We start from the raw sequence: 13033 nt of genomic DNA, 5'->3' as shown, positions 1-13033 counted from the left end.
CCCTGTCAGTGTCTTCTGTTATGTCTCTTTGACTAATGGGGTTCCTGCTATCTGTGGTCTGTTTTTAATAAATGGATGGTTGGAGTGGGGATGGAGTCTCATGTGCAGGGTCCCTTTGCAAGTCCAGCTTTGCAACTTGTGGAGCACTGCCTCTTAGGGCGTTAAGTGTGTGTGCATTTATGTTGAAATGTAACAATGAGATGGGAAGTTCCAGGTCTCTCTGTTTTGGTTTTGGGACACAGGGAACTAATAGATTTGAAATACCTGCTACACACTGCCCTGTTTGAGGTGACTCACTAACCCGCCCCCTTTCCCTCAGGCCCGTTTTTAAGGTTGAATCCTTAGGTCACCATGAGAAGCAGGAGGTACTATTGCATAGACAAAAAAGTGAGACTTAACAACCTTAGCTCACTGGCCCAATACCATGAACCCACTGATTGTGTTTTCACTGAGGAGCACAGGGTGCTGGGTGGCATTGTTGTTTGAATTTGTCCTAGGACTCCTGAGACCTATGGCAAGCATATTGTTCTAGTGTTACAAATGTGGAAACTGAGGCAAGGAGCGGCGGTGACTGTGACACATCCAAGAAAAGCACCGAATAGGTGTGTCAGAAAGAATGGTATCTGGGCATTCTCTACAGTTTCAGTTGCACTCCTGCCTGGTTTTGAAATACGAAAGCCCTGAGGTTGAAAGATGAAAGTTTCATTCAGCTAAAACAAGGCTGTATGTGTGTCTGGTTGATCAGAGCCAAATCTTTGTTCTCTGCACACTGGGGTTTTAAAAATGCATGATGAACCTTATTTGTCCAGCACTGATGTTTTATTCGGTTTCATGTGGTCCTTCTGATGATGGCTGCTCTATCATGAGAAGCTATTTCCAAAGGTGCCGTGGCAGAAATGATGCATTGCCTAGAAAGAGGGCACTGTGTTGATTTTTAAAATCTGCTGTAAGCATCCCTATTTGTACAGATTGAGTTCCTAATGATCCTGTCTCACTTTCACCTGTCTCTGGAGCTGGGTCAGATATGCCATCAGAAAGATAGCAGAAGGGAGATTCTTGTTTTGAGCTTCAGCCCTTCTTAGTTTGGCCATGTTGGTAGGTGGAATCCAGGGCTGGTTCTTTCATTCAGGGGACCCGTAGGTCAGACACTCGAGGTTTCTTGTAGAAACTGGTGCAGGAAAGAACCAGAAGAAAGGGGTGTGGGTAAGATGGGAGGTTCTGGGGAGTTGAGCACACCATGTGAGGCCACAGGGATGCATTGTATCTGGGAGTGTTGATGAATTGAAAAATAGTGAACTGTTAAGTTCCAGTTGCCTTTGGTTGCCTGAGGTGTAGGGATGTATCTTTGAGAGACTGAGATCAGTTTTAGTAAAGAGAAATTCTCAAGTTGTCTTAAGAAATTATTAACCATATAGCTATCTAATCACCTGTTCTTTCAGGTAATTTAATCTTTAATCTTTAAAAAATCTTTAATCTTTAAAAAATCTTTAATCATTAATCTTTCTTCACTCATATATATAATAAGCACCCACTATGTGCCAGGCACTCGGCTGTGTGCACAGGATACGGGAGTTAACCAGACAGGCATGACCCTGTCTTATGGGCCATATGCTCCAGCAGATTTAAGGATTTGTGAACAATATTTATTTCTGTGAAAGAAATACAGATATGGGTGAAATTATTTAAAAATTTAAAATGCTAAAAATTTAAAAAAAAGTTACATGTGTATGCTATATTGATTTAGCACCTTTCTTTACAGTCCCAGGTGTGGGATGTCACATCTCCAGTCATAGTAACTGGTCTAAAGGAAAAGCCTGTGGCCCCAGCTTAACCAATCAGAATATTTCCCCAGGATTTTTCTTACTGAATTCAGGAGCAAAGAAGACTCTGTTTTCTCTCTGGCCTTGGAGCTGTAAGGATGATTACTTAGTTAAGTCCCTGGATACAGGAAGATTAATTCTGAGAGACCAATGCTGACAGATGGAGAGGGATATGATAAAGAGAGGGGGAAGGGATAAGGAGAGGAAGAGAGGGAGGGTTTATGTGGATAAGGAGGGAGGGGGGAGAGAGAGCTGGTTGGGGGGGTAGGGACAGACAGATGGAGGGTGGGGGAGAGAGGGAGAGACTGAGCAGAGGGGGCCAGGAAAAGGGATGAGGATACACACACGGGGTGTGGGGGGCTCCCAGGAGGGACAGACACATGAACTGATGGAGGGACAGAGAGAGGTGCTGGGGATTCAGAACTGAAAGTGACAGCCTCAGCCCTCAAGCTGTTCAGAATCTAGCAGAGCAAGCAGACAGGTAACCATGGATTGTGATGCATCATGGTCAGTACCCCAAGAAGGGCATGTCCCCACGAGGGGTATGTCCCACACGGACTGTGTAGGGAGGGTTAGGGAAAGCCTTTGGAAGGGAGGCTGGGTCTTGAGGGTTTAGCAGGAGTCTGTCACGTTTTAGCTTTCCAGATAAAGCAGAGTATCCAAAAGCACACTGGTCAGGATGCCTGGTGCATTCCTGTAACTGTGAGAAGTGCAGACTGGCTATAGCACATGGTGTTGCAGAGCAGTGAGGAGAGTCTGGACAGGGTGGGACTGAGGTGGGTGTGCAGGTTCAGCAGTGTAGACTCTGTCCAGCAGAGTAAGCCATAATCCATGTGCTACAGACACCAGGGCCTGAAGAAAGAGCTGCTGGCACACACAGATTTCCTCAGCCCACATTTCCCGTTTCGCAAGTCCTAGCTGACGGCCACATTTCCAACCAGAGGATGTTCCCTGAGTGAATCTACCTCTCAACACACAGCTGCTAAAAAAGACAAAGCACCCCCCTCACCCGCCTAGAAGCCTCACATTCAAGCACATTTGCTGTCATTGTCTGGGCAACACAATGGTTTTCTAGGTTGCTTTGCTTTTCATTTCTTTTTCTTAAGTTCAGGGAATAACTCCTAGTTCTTGAAGTATGCAGTACAGATTGCAGGCCTAATTTATTTGACTCGCCCAGAGACACTTGAGATAATTACAGTGGGAAATTCCATATGCTGAAAAAACCTAGACACTGAGAGGGTTTTTTTTTTTTTTTTTTTTTTTGGTCGAATTCTCTGTGGGACTTTGTGTCCCATGGAAGTAAAAGACTACGTGACATACCTGCTGGGTGATTCTGAGGCTCAAAAGCCCAAACTTTCTCAGTGTTTCTAGTAAGAGACAGATGCTGTAGCATACTTTGCAAAATTCACCGTAGGGAACATATATCACATTCAGTTACATAATTTCAAGCTTAACATTTCCCTTCTATGTTGCTGAGTTTCCAATATACACATGCTGTATCTTGGAGAGAGGCTGCAGATTGGAATAATGAATGACTTTAAACATGTTTATTCTATCTTTGTGTTCTTTAGTGAAGATTATATATATAGGTTACATATATATATATATATATATATATGAAAGGGCACAGATCATTAATATACAGGTTAATGATTTTTTTTTCAGGTTTATTTAGAGAGAGCATGAGTGAAGGAGAGCAATGGAGGGAGGGAGAGAGGGAAAGAGAGAGAAAATTTTAATCAGGCTCCACACTGAGCAGGGGTCGGTCCCACAATCCAGGGATCATGATCTGAGCCGAAATCAAGAGTTAAATGCTTAACCAACTGACCAGTCAGGCACCCCCAGGTTTGTGGAGTTTTCACTAATTGGATCATATGTGTGACGAACCCCTAGATCAAGAAACAGAACATTGTGGGAAGCACCCCCAAAGTGCCCTGGAGTCCCGGCCTCCTCCTGCTTCTCCTCCTAGGTAATTGTGTCCTGACTCAGGCACCACAGATTAGTTTTGCCTTGCTCAATGATACACTTACAGACTTGTCCATGTTGAGTGTAGTTGTATTTCAGTTATTTTTTTTTCACTGTCTGGTCTTTCATTTGAAGAGTGTACCATCATGTATCCAAACTACAGTGAGTAACCGTTGGGTTGCTTTTGCCTGTTAAAGAGTGCTGGGAGCATTTTGACCCACGGAAGATGTGCTTTTGTACATTTAATCTCACCATCACTGCATTAGGATTCTCCAGAAAAACCAAATCAAAAGGGTATGCGTGTATAATTTTTTACTTGAAGCAGTTGTTGGCTCATGTGATGATAGAGGCTGGAAAGCCCAGTATCTGCAGGGTAGTCCAGCAGGCTGGAGCTCAGAGAAAAGTTGTGATTTGAATCCAAGGTGGTCTGGTGGTCTCCTTCTTCTTCTGGGAAGGTCAGTCTTCATTCTTTTAGGGCCCTCAACTCATGGGAAGAGGCCCATCACATTCTGGAGGGCAAAATGCTTTAGCTCCAAGATTTTTGTGTTAATCTCATCCAAAAACAACTTCACAGAAATATCCAGAACAATGTTTGACCAAATACCTGGGCACTGAGGCCCAGCCAAGTTGATACATAAAATTCACAGGGCAGTCACTTATTGAACATCTACTCTCTGGCCTACTATGCTGGTGACAGGGTGGGTAACAGGTGGTGGGGTACCTTAAAGTAAGGTGTATTAATTGGAAATTTGAGGTATAGTGAGGCCAAAAGACAAGAAAATAATTGTCACTGAAAAAAGTTTTTGACCGCTCCCAGGAGGAGGGGGCATGTCATGCCTTAGGTGAGGGGGGCACAGAGGCAAGTGTCAGAGTCCATCAGGGGCAGAAGGAAAGATGATATTGTGGTTTCTGAGAGAAGCAATGGGTGAGGCAGGGAAAGCAGGTTGAGGATTGGCTAATTGGAATAGTTTTAGTGGGCTCTGGGGCGTAGGGATTGTCTTCTAGTCTTCGGGTACCTGACTCTGGGTCAATTAGGGCAGGTGGCTAGTGGCCTGGAGAGTCTTTGAAGGAGGTGGTAGGGAGTTTGGGCTTGGATTGGTTTGTTTTTGAAAAGTAAACCTTTGGATGAGTTGTTGATTATCTCTGGGAACTGGCTAGCACTGGTTTAGGCAGGGTAGCCCCACGACGGTCAGCAGGGCACCAGCTGTCAAAGCATCCTAATACAGAAAATAAAAGATATGGTTAATACTAGGGGCAGGTGGAGAAAGACAACATAGAGGCAGACTGGTGAGATAGAAACAGCTCTGGAATAGGGTTTTGGGGACTTAGATGGCTTTGTTAATGAGAGATTCTTACCACATCTTGGTTATAATGATAGTCCCTTTATTCATGCAAAAACCAAGGCTCAGAGCAGTTCATCAGGTCACTGGTAGTGAGGAGGAGAGTGGAGGCTTGAATACAGGTCTCTCTGACTTGCTATTCTTTACCCTTAAGCTTTTCTCTCTCCAGGATTGTTCAAAACCTACTACTACTGCCTTTCTAACCTCTAAGAGTTATTAGAAGATAATGAGTTTATATAAGTGAACAGGCTTTGTGAAGAGCTAGACAGAAGGTAACATTTTTATGAGGTTATATTACAAGAATGCTACTATGATTCAGCCTTGAAATATATAAATTGAATTCGAATGTATAGAATCTTAGAACCAAGGGAAGTGTTTGTACATCATTTGGGCCCTATCTCTGTTCTCAAACAGGTGAAATTCAAAACTACTTACTTTCTCCTGGAGGATGGCCAGACTCTCCCTTGGTAGCCTCATATATTATCACTGTGATGGGAAAAAGATCAATGGATGTTTATTTCACAAGGCCTTTGCCTAGTAAGTTACTTCTTCAGTGTACCCAATAACACTCGGGTGATCTGAGTCTTAGTAATGAAGCTTTGGGATGTACCTAATTGACCCAAAAGGCATGGCTTGAGATTTGGCTAAATATATGTTAGTTTATCCAGTCTGGTGGTTGATATTAGTCTCAAAAAATCCAGAGCTGTTTGCCAGAGGAAGTGATGGAGAGAACCCTTAAGCTAAAGGTAGGGTCCCGGAGTTCTAGCACTACTTAGCCACAAACCAGCTGGTTTGATCTCGGGTGGTGAGTTGATTCTTGTGACTATCACTTTTCCAACTTGGAAACCCAAAGAGATGGGCTGGATGATGTTTCAAGTCCCTTTCAGCAAGGACAGGGCATGTTCTATCACTTAAGATTTGGATGGCTAATGTCATTTTGATAGAGGGGCAAAGTACTAATAAGTAGCTGGGAAGATGGTTGTCTTTGATGTCCGGTAGTTAATAAAACAGAGAAAGATTTACATGCACAGCTGAACTCATCTTTCACTCTCATGCCAGCCATCTGCTGACTCCACTTCCTTGGTTAGCCCTGGGTGTCTATAAATTAAACTTAACTGCTTTTTTCCTGGGAATGATGCTCTGTAAATCAGCCCTGGAAGAGAGTGGCTCTGTAAAGAGGGCTTTTCGTGGGATACTCTATCCATTGGAAGGACAACATATTATCTGGCAACTGCTTCTGAATATTAGTTTATGTCCTGGCAATTGTTTTCTTAATAATCCAAAGCTGTCAAGGAAGCATAACTCACATGGCTTGGACACTTGGCTGCCTTCTCTGCCTGATATGGGCTCATTAATCACCCCCCACCCCACCCCTCCTTCCGTGTGAGGCACAATTAAATTAACTGACTTATTTTCAAATAATTAGATCATTAAATACCCCCCCCTTTTTAATAAAACCAGGAGACAATTTTATCTAAAATTAAACTGTGTATTAGTGCCTGTTTTAGTAATGCCATCCATATGGCTCTCCAATATGGGCTGGTCCAGCATCAGTGAATTGATGGCAAGTCTCAGGACTTGTACTTAATCAGACATGCCCCTACACTTGCAAATAATCATTTTTTAAAATTACCCAGTTAAAAAATATGGGGGCCATTTCAATGTCACCTTGAATATCCACATTGTGGGGAAAAAAATGACACTTGTGTGCTGTGCAAAGATGATTTGCTGAGCTGGAGGAGTCTCTGGAGTTCAAACAGTTGTCTCATTAAAATTAAAGTTGGTGCTGAAATTTCCATGTTACTCTTACCCCTCCCTCCCCCAATCCAGTATCCCTGCTAAGATAACTGTGATTCCTATACTTCTCCGGCACATTCCTAAATTTCCTCACATATAGGAAAGAAAGTTAAAGTCATTTCAGTTGGCCTTTTCAACCCACAAAGACTCAGCCAATAATTGGAGTGGCCTGTGAGTGAACAGTGGAAATGAGGTCATTTTAATGGGAATGAGCCATCCCTGCAATAATGGTGACAGACTTAATCACTTCTCCATGGGGAAAATGTCCGGGATTAGGCAATTCATTACATAAAGGGGGACTGGTTGAGAGAGGACTCTGAGAACAGAAAATGGAGGGCTGTTGATGACATACATGCTGCTTCCAAGGAATAGCTTTTCCTCAGGATGCCCCAGCTCTGATGAAGGCCACACTGGGCCAGGAAATCTGTGGATGGAAAGGGTTTAATTAGGAGGCGTTTGCTGAGAAGCCAGGACACTGGGCTTTGCAAACCACCAAGAATGCCTCAGGTGGAGAAGTGAGGTCAGCTGCACTAACTTGATGTGTAGACAACTAGATGGGGATTCATCACCTTTGCGTGACTTTGTGTGTTTGTCATAGGGAATTCGAGGTGTTGAGGTCATTTGGAATAGAGGGACACAGTATGTTCTGCCTGGTTATAAAGGATAATCCCTAGCTTGTTAGCATAAGTTTGAGTTTGGCATAGTTTGGATTTAGAAGGTGTAACTAGCTGACATGATACATGTCTCACATGTATACTCTTGGCACTAACTTCTATACACAGGACACTTGTGACTACCTATGCACACCTGTGCCTCTGGTTGAAGGACTTTTTTATTGTTGAGAGAGTCTGCTGTGTGTGTGTGTCCCTGCTGCTTGTTTGGGAAAATCTGAGGCATGTTTCACCCTGTCCCCAGAGCTCTGCAGGGAACTCAAGCTCCCAGTGCCCACAGTGATAACTTGCTCCAAACATACCTTTTAGTTGGTATTGTTCTCACTCCCATCTACTGTCTCCGCACATGCCAGTGCTTCCCAAAAGAACTAATTCACTTGAATACTTGCCTCAGGTGTGCTTCTGGGGAAACTCAACCTAATTTGAGTGGTGGGATTGCCATTAAACAAGATCAGTCACTTATTACTGGGACATCATGGGGCTGTTCCCACCCACCACTCTAATATCTCAGAAGATGCTTCCTCACCATGGCACAGCACATTCCAGTTTGTCTCATGGGGATAGCTGAGGGCAGAGAGTAACTCTTGGCAGAGTGGAAAGAGAAATGATAATGGATTTAGTCAGGCTAATGCTGGGTTATGCTGTAATAACAAGTTAACCACATCACAGTTTAATGCTAGCTAGAGGGCTGTCCTTGGTGATTATCTTATAAGGGTGACTCCAGAATTTGGTGTGTTTGCATCTGGGGGAGGCTGAGACATCTGGCAGTGTTAGGAAAAGAGGTGAGAGAAGCAGTAGACTGCATTCTCCATCAAGCAAGAGGCTGAGCTCTGAGGAGGAGAGGTACAGATGAGCAAATCCAGGGAGAAGTATCAGATAGGTCCAGTAGGTGGCAAATCTATATGCAGACAAGATTTGTGTTAAACATAGGTGCAAAAAATAAAGCAGATCACAATAAATTCCTGGTTTTACTGCTAAGGTGTCAGACATTCACACTGTAAGTTTGCCCCAACTCAGAAACTATTACTAGAAGTCTAGGGCAGCTCCTGAGTTGAAAGAGGAACGGATCTGACCCACTGCAAAAAAAAGCCAAACCAGTCATTTTTCGATTTGCATCTTGTGGTTTGAGAAGACACCTGGGAGTGAGGCTTAGTTGTGACTTTGCAACTGGCAAGGTGGGTGGAGTGTGGGCTCAGTTAAACCCTGGAGCTTTAAGGTTAATTGGACAGACTTATGTATTACAGTCATGGGTCCTAGAATCTCATATCAGGGCATACAAGAGTCCATGTTAAAGGGTCACAGAATACAGTTTGAAGCATGTAGCCATAGGGAAATTCAGGAATTGTTTCTTTCAAATATTTAATGTCTTCGATGGGGAGTAACATATGAACCTAGGATTTTGAGTGAGAAAACAGGGGTTTGAGCTCCAGCATGATTTCATGTCAGCTGAGTGACTTGGTGCAGTTTCTACGTTCTCCACTTGCGTTTCCTCCTGTCCCAAATTGGCATGATAATAGTACCTGGGTCCAAGATTTGACATGAGGGTTAAGTGATTTTAATTTTTTTTTTTTTCAACGTTTTTTAATTTATTTTTGGGACAGAGAGAGACAGAGCATGAACGGGGGAGGGGCAGAGAGAGGGAGACACAGAATCAGAAACAGGCTCCAGGCTCTGAGCCATCAGCCCAGAGCCTGACGCGGGGCTCGAACTCACGGAACGCGAGATCGTGACCTGGCTGAAGTCGGACGCTTAACCGACTGCGCCACCCAGGCGCCCCGTGGGTTAAGTGATTTTATAAGACAAAGCACTTGGCAGGGTATCCCACATGTTACGAGTGCTTAATAATGGTAGTTATTGTTACTTATGTCCTGACATGTGAAATAGAGCTTCACTTATTTAGTCATTGTTGAAACAAATATTGTAGAGTATCTATTGAGTGCTAGGAACTGTGCTAGATGCTGAGAATACAATGGTGAATAAAACAAAGCCCAATCTTGTCCTGAAAGAGATGAGACACCAGGGGTCAGCAAACATCTTAAAGGGACAGGTGGTGACTAGCTGAGGCTTTGTGGGGCATAGTTAATCTGGGCCACTCCTCTGACTCTGCTACTCTGGCTGGAAAGTACTCTTAGTTTATACATAAATGAATGGATGTAGATGTGTTCCAATAAAGCTTTATTTATATAAACAGAGAAGCAGATTTGTCCTGTGGGCCATAACTGGCTAATCGTTGAAATGGCCAATAATAGGCAGACATTAATAGCTAGGATTTCTTGAGAGCCTACCATCTATTTGTTCATTTATTTCATAGACACTTAAATAGCAATTTTGAGTTAACTCAAAGAAGTTACTATGAATCAGGTAGTGATGGAATAACTTTCCACATATTAACTCATTCAGTCCTCAAGATAATTCCAGGAGGTAGGTAATATCTCCATTTTGTAAGATGGGGTTGGTATTAGTATTCTTTTCATCTTACAGATGGGACACCAAGAAGCTAAAGAGGAGGTAAGGCTGGGATTTGAGACCAAACAAACGAGTAGTAGAGTCTGTGCTTGGAATCATTCTATACACAGCCTCCCTCACATAAACACTTAATTGTGGACCCTTATAAGTACATGAAGGGGTTAACATGTCGACCTGTCAGGTTGTTGTAACAATCTAAAGAGTTGAAAGTTTTTGGTAAATTGTAGCAGGTTATGGAAACATGGTGGAGTTTTCTTTCCCTGGAGTAGCAGCCCTCTGCCACTTGGAGGTGAGGAGTTGAGTTTGTTTCTGAGTTGGAGAATAGAAAATGGGTGGGGAATGCTGGTCTATAGGTCTTGGAAAAGGGAAAGGAGCCAGCTCTCTGAGGCCACATTTCACTTCTTTGATTTAAGTATCTTTGAACTTGAGGAATTAAGTCTCAACATTGATTCTTACACCACTTCAGCTATAGACAGAGCCCAGGAGATACTTCTTGTCCTATTCATGAAACCAGAAGGGTGGGAAGAGCGAAGTTGCATGGCCTGAATCTCAGAGCTGGAAATGGCAGAGCCAGGATTGGAACCTGCATGCTCTGATTCTGAGGCATGCATTCTTGGCCACACACACCAGGATATACTGTCGTATGTGTATAGGTACTGTTCTGGATCCTGTTCTTGATGTCATCAATTGATCAACATCAAGGGAAAGTGAGAAGAATCTGTTCAAACTGGGAATAGCTGAGAAAATAGATGGTGTTCATCCTATTCAGGCACTGTCTATGGAGAGCAAAAGATTTAATAAATAACAGTGAGCCCATACTGATAATTAAAGCTTGTGAAAAATAATGACTTGGCCCAGAGGTATCATTACCTAGAATACCAGCCTAGTGTCTGTTTCAAAACAGTGATAATTTTTATGTCCTGCCATAAATGATCACTTAAGCAGCTTGAAATAAAAACAGGGCACACTGCCCCCCTGTGCTTGTGGATTTTGTGCTAAAAAGCTGAACTTGCTCTTGAAGAGAAATGCCCATCTGTGCTATGGACTCTCCCCATGTTTTAATAGATAGTGGACTGAAAAAAGCTCATTTTTAATGGAGGAGGAGGGACCACAGGAGGTTTCAGTGCTAAAGGAGAGGGAAAAGAGGACACATGGGGTCTAAGATGGCTTTGGAAACCATCTGGGAGGTTCCTCCATGTGGAATTGTGTCCCCCTAAAAAGATAAAATTGAAGTCCTAACCTGTAGAATGTGACCTGTGAATGTGACTTTATTTGGAAAAAGGGTTTTTACAGATGTCACTGAGATGTAATTTGAGGTTACACTGGAATAAGGTGGGCCCTTGATGCAATATCCTTGGTGTCTTATGAGAAGATGGCCATGTAGCAGAGAAAGAGGCAGACTGGAATCAGGAAGATACAAGCTATGGGGGACTAAGGGATGGTGAGCCAAGGAAGGTAGGAAGCAAGGAAGGGTCAAGGAAGGGTTCTACCCTACAGCTCTTGGAGGGAGAATGGCCCTGCAGACTTTATAACGGAGAGAATACATTTGTGTTGGTTGAAGCCAACTGCTTTGTGCTGCTTTGTTACAGCAATTCTAAGAAACTAGTACAGAGGTGTTTCTGAGTCACAGAAGGGAAGTAGGCGTGTGTATATGGGGGGGTGGGGGGTGTTGAGTCATCAGATAAGTGTATTCATTCATTTTTTCACTTGTCATTCAACAAGGAGGTGGTCTGGTAATTGAGAGGTTTAGGAATCAGATCACCATTTGAACTGCAGCTTTTCTGGGTGAACTTTTTTTGTTTTTAATTTTTTAATGTTTCTTTTTGAGAGAGAGAGAACGTGCATATGAGAGGGGGAAGGGCAGAGAGAGGGAGACATAGATCTGAAGTGGACTCTAGGCTTTGAGCTGTCAGCACAGAGTCCAACGTGGGGCTCGAACTGACAGACTATGAGATCATGACCTGAGCCAAAGTTGGACATTTAAGTGACTGAGCCACCCAGGAGCCCCCTGGGTGGCTTTTAACAATAATCATAACCTCTAACATGGATGAATTGATGATGTCTTAGGCCTTGTTCCTTGAGCTGAATATGTGATGTCTCCATTTTATAGGCAAAGAAACTGGACATTGAGTTATTCTTTCTGTGAGTCAAAGTTTTAAAAATAGAAATCTATTTAATATATAACATTGTATAAATTGAAGGTTGACATCTCAGTTTGATACATTTCTATATTGTAATAATATTGCCATTGATGCAATAATTAGCACTCTATCCCATTACATAATAAGCATTGAGAATAATTACATTTTAGGTTCCAAGTTAGTATTCTCAAAAAAAGTCTTTCCTATCCTTCCACCCTCTAATCCCTGGCAATCACCGTTTTACTTTGTTTTTACCGATTTGCCTTTCTTTAGAGTTCACATCTAAGTGGTATCATGCAGTGCTTGTCTTTGTGTGTCTGACTTTCCTCATTCAGCCTGATACTCTCAAGGTGCATCCCTATGTTTGCAAATGGCAGGATGCCCTTCATTTTCATTTGCCCAAAGTTCAAGGGCTAGCAAGTGGTTGCAGAACTAGAGTCCAGTACTTTGGCTCCAGAGATGAATCTATTAAGCCATTAGGAAACAGTTGGGACTCTGTTTTCTCAAGTGTTCAAAATACCTGTCACAGATGTTTTCTGAGGATTCCAGTGAAAAGAAGTTAGGCAGCATATATAGAAAATGAAACTCAGTTACTCTTTAAAACTCAGCATCATTAAATAGTTGTAGACTTACCGGAAGTTAAAAAAATAGTACAGCAAGGACCTGTCTCCCCTTTACTCTGCTTACCCCAGTGGTAACATCTCATGTAACTGTGGTATGTTGAAATCCAGGAAAGTGACATTGCTATAATCTTTATTCACATGTCACCAATTTTTAAAAAGCGATTTTTATTTATTTTGAGAGAAAGGGAGGGAGAGCGAGAGAATCCGAAT

This window comes from Neofelis nebulosa, chromosome 4 (genome assembly GCF_028018385.1).
Source record: "Neofelis nebulosa isolate mNeoNeb1 chromosome 4, mNeoNeb1.pri, whole genome shotgun sequence".
NCBI lineage: Eukaryota > Metazoa > Chordata > Mammalia > Carnivora > Felidae > Neofelis > Neofelis nebulosa.
The sequence above is the reverse complement of the archived record's forward strand: the minus strand, read 5'-3'. Positions refer to the sequence as shown.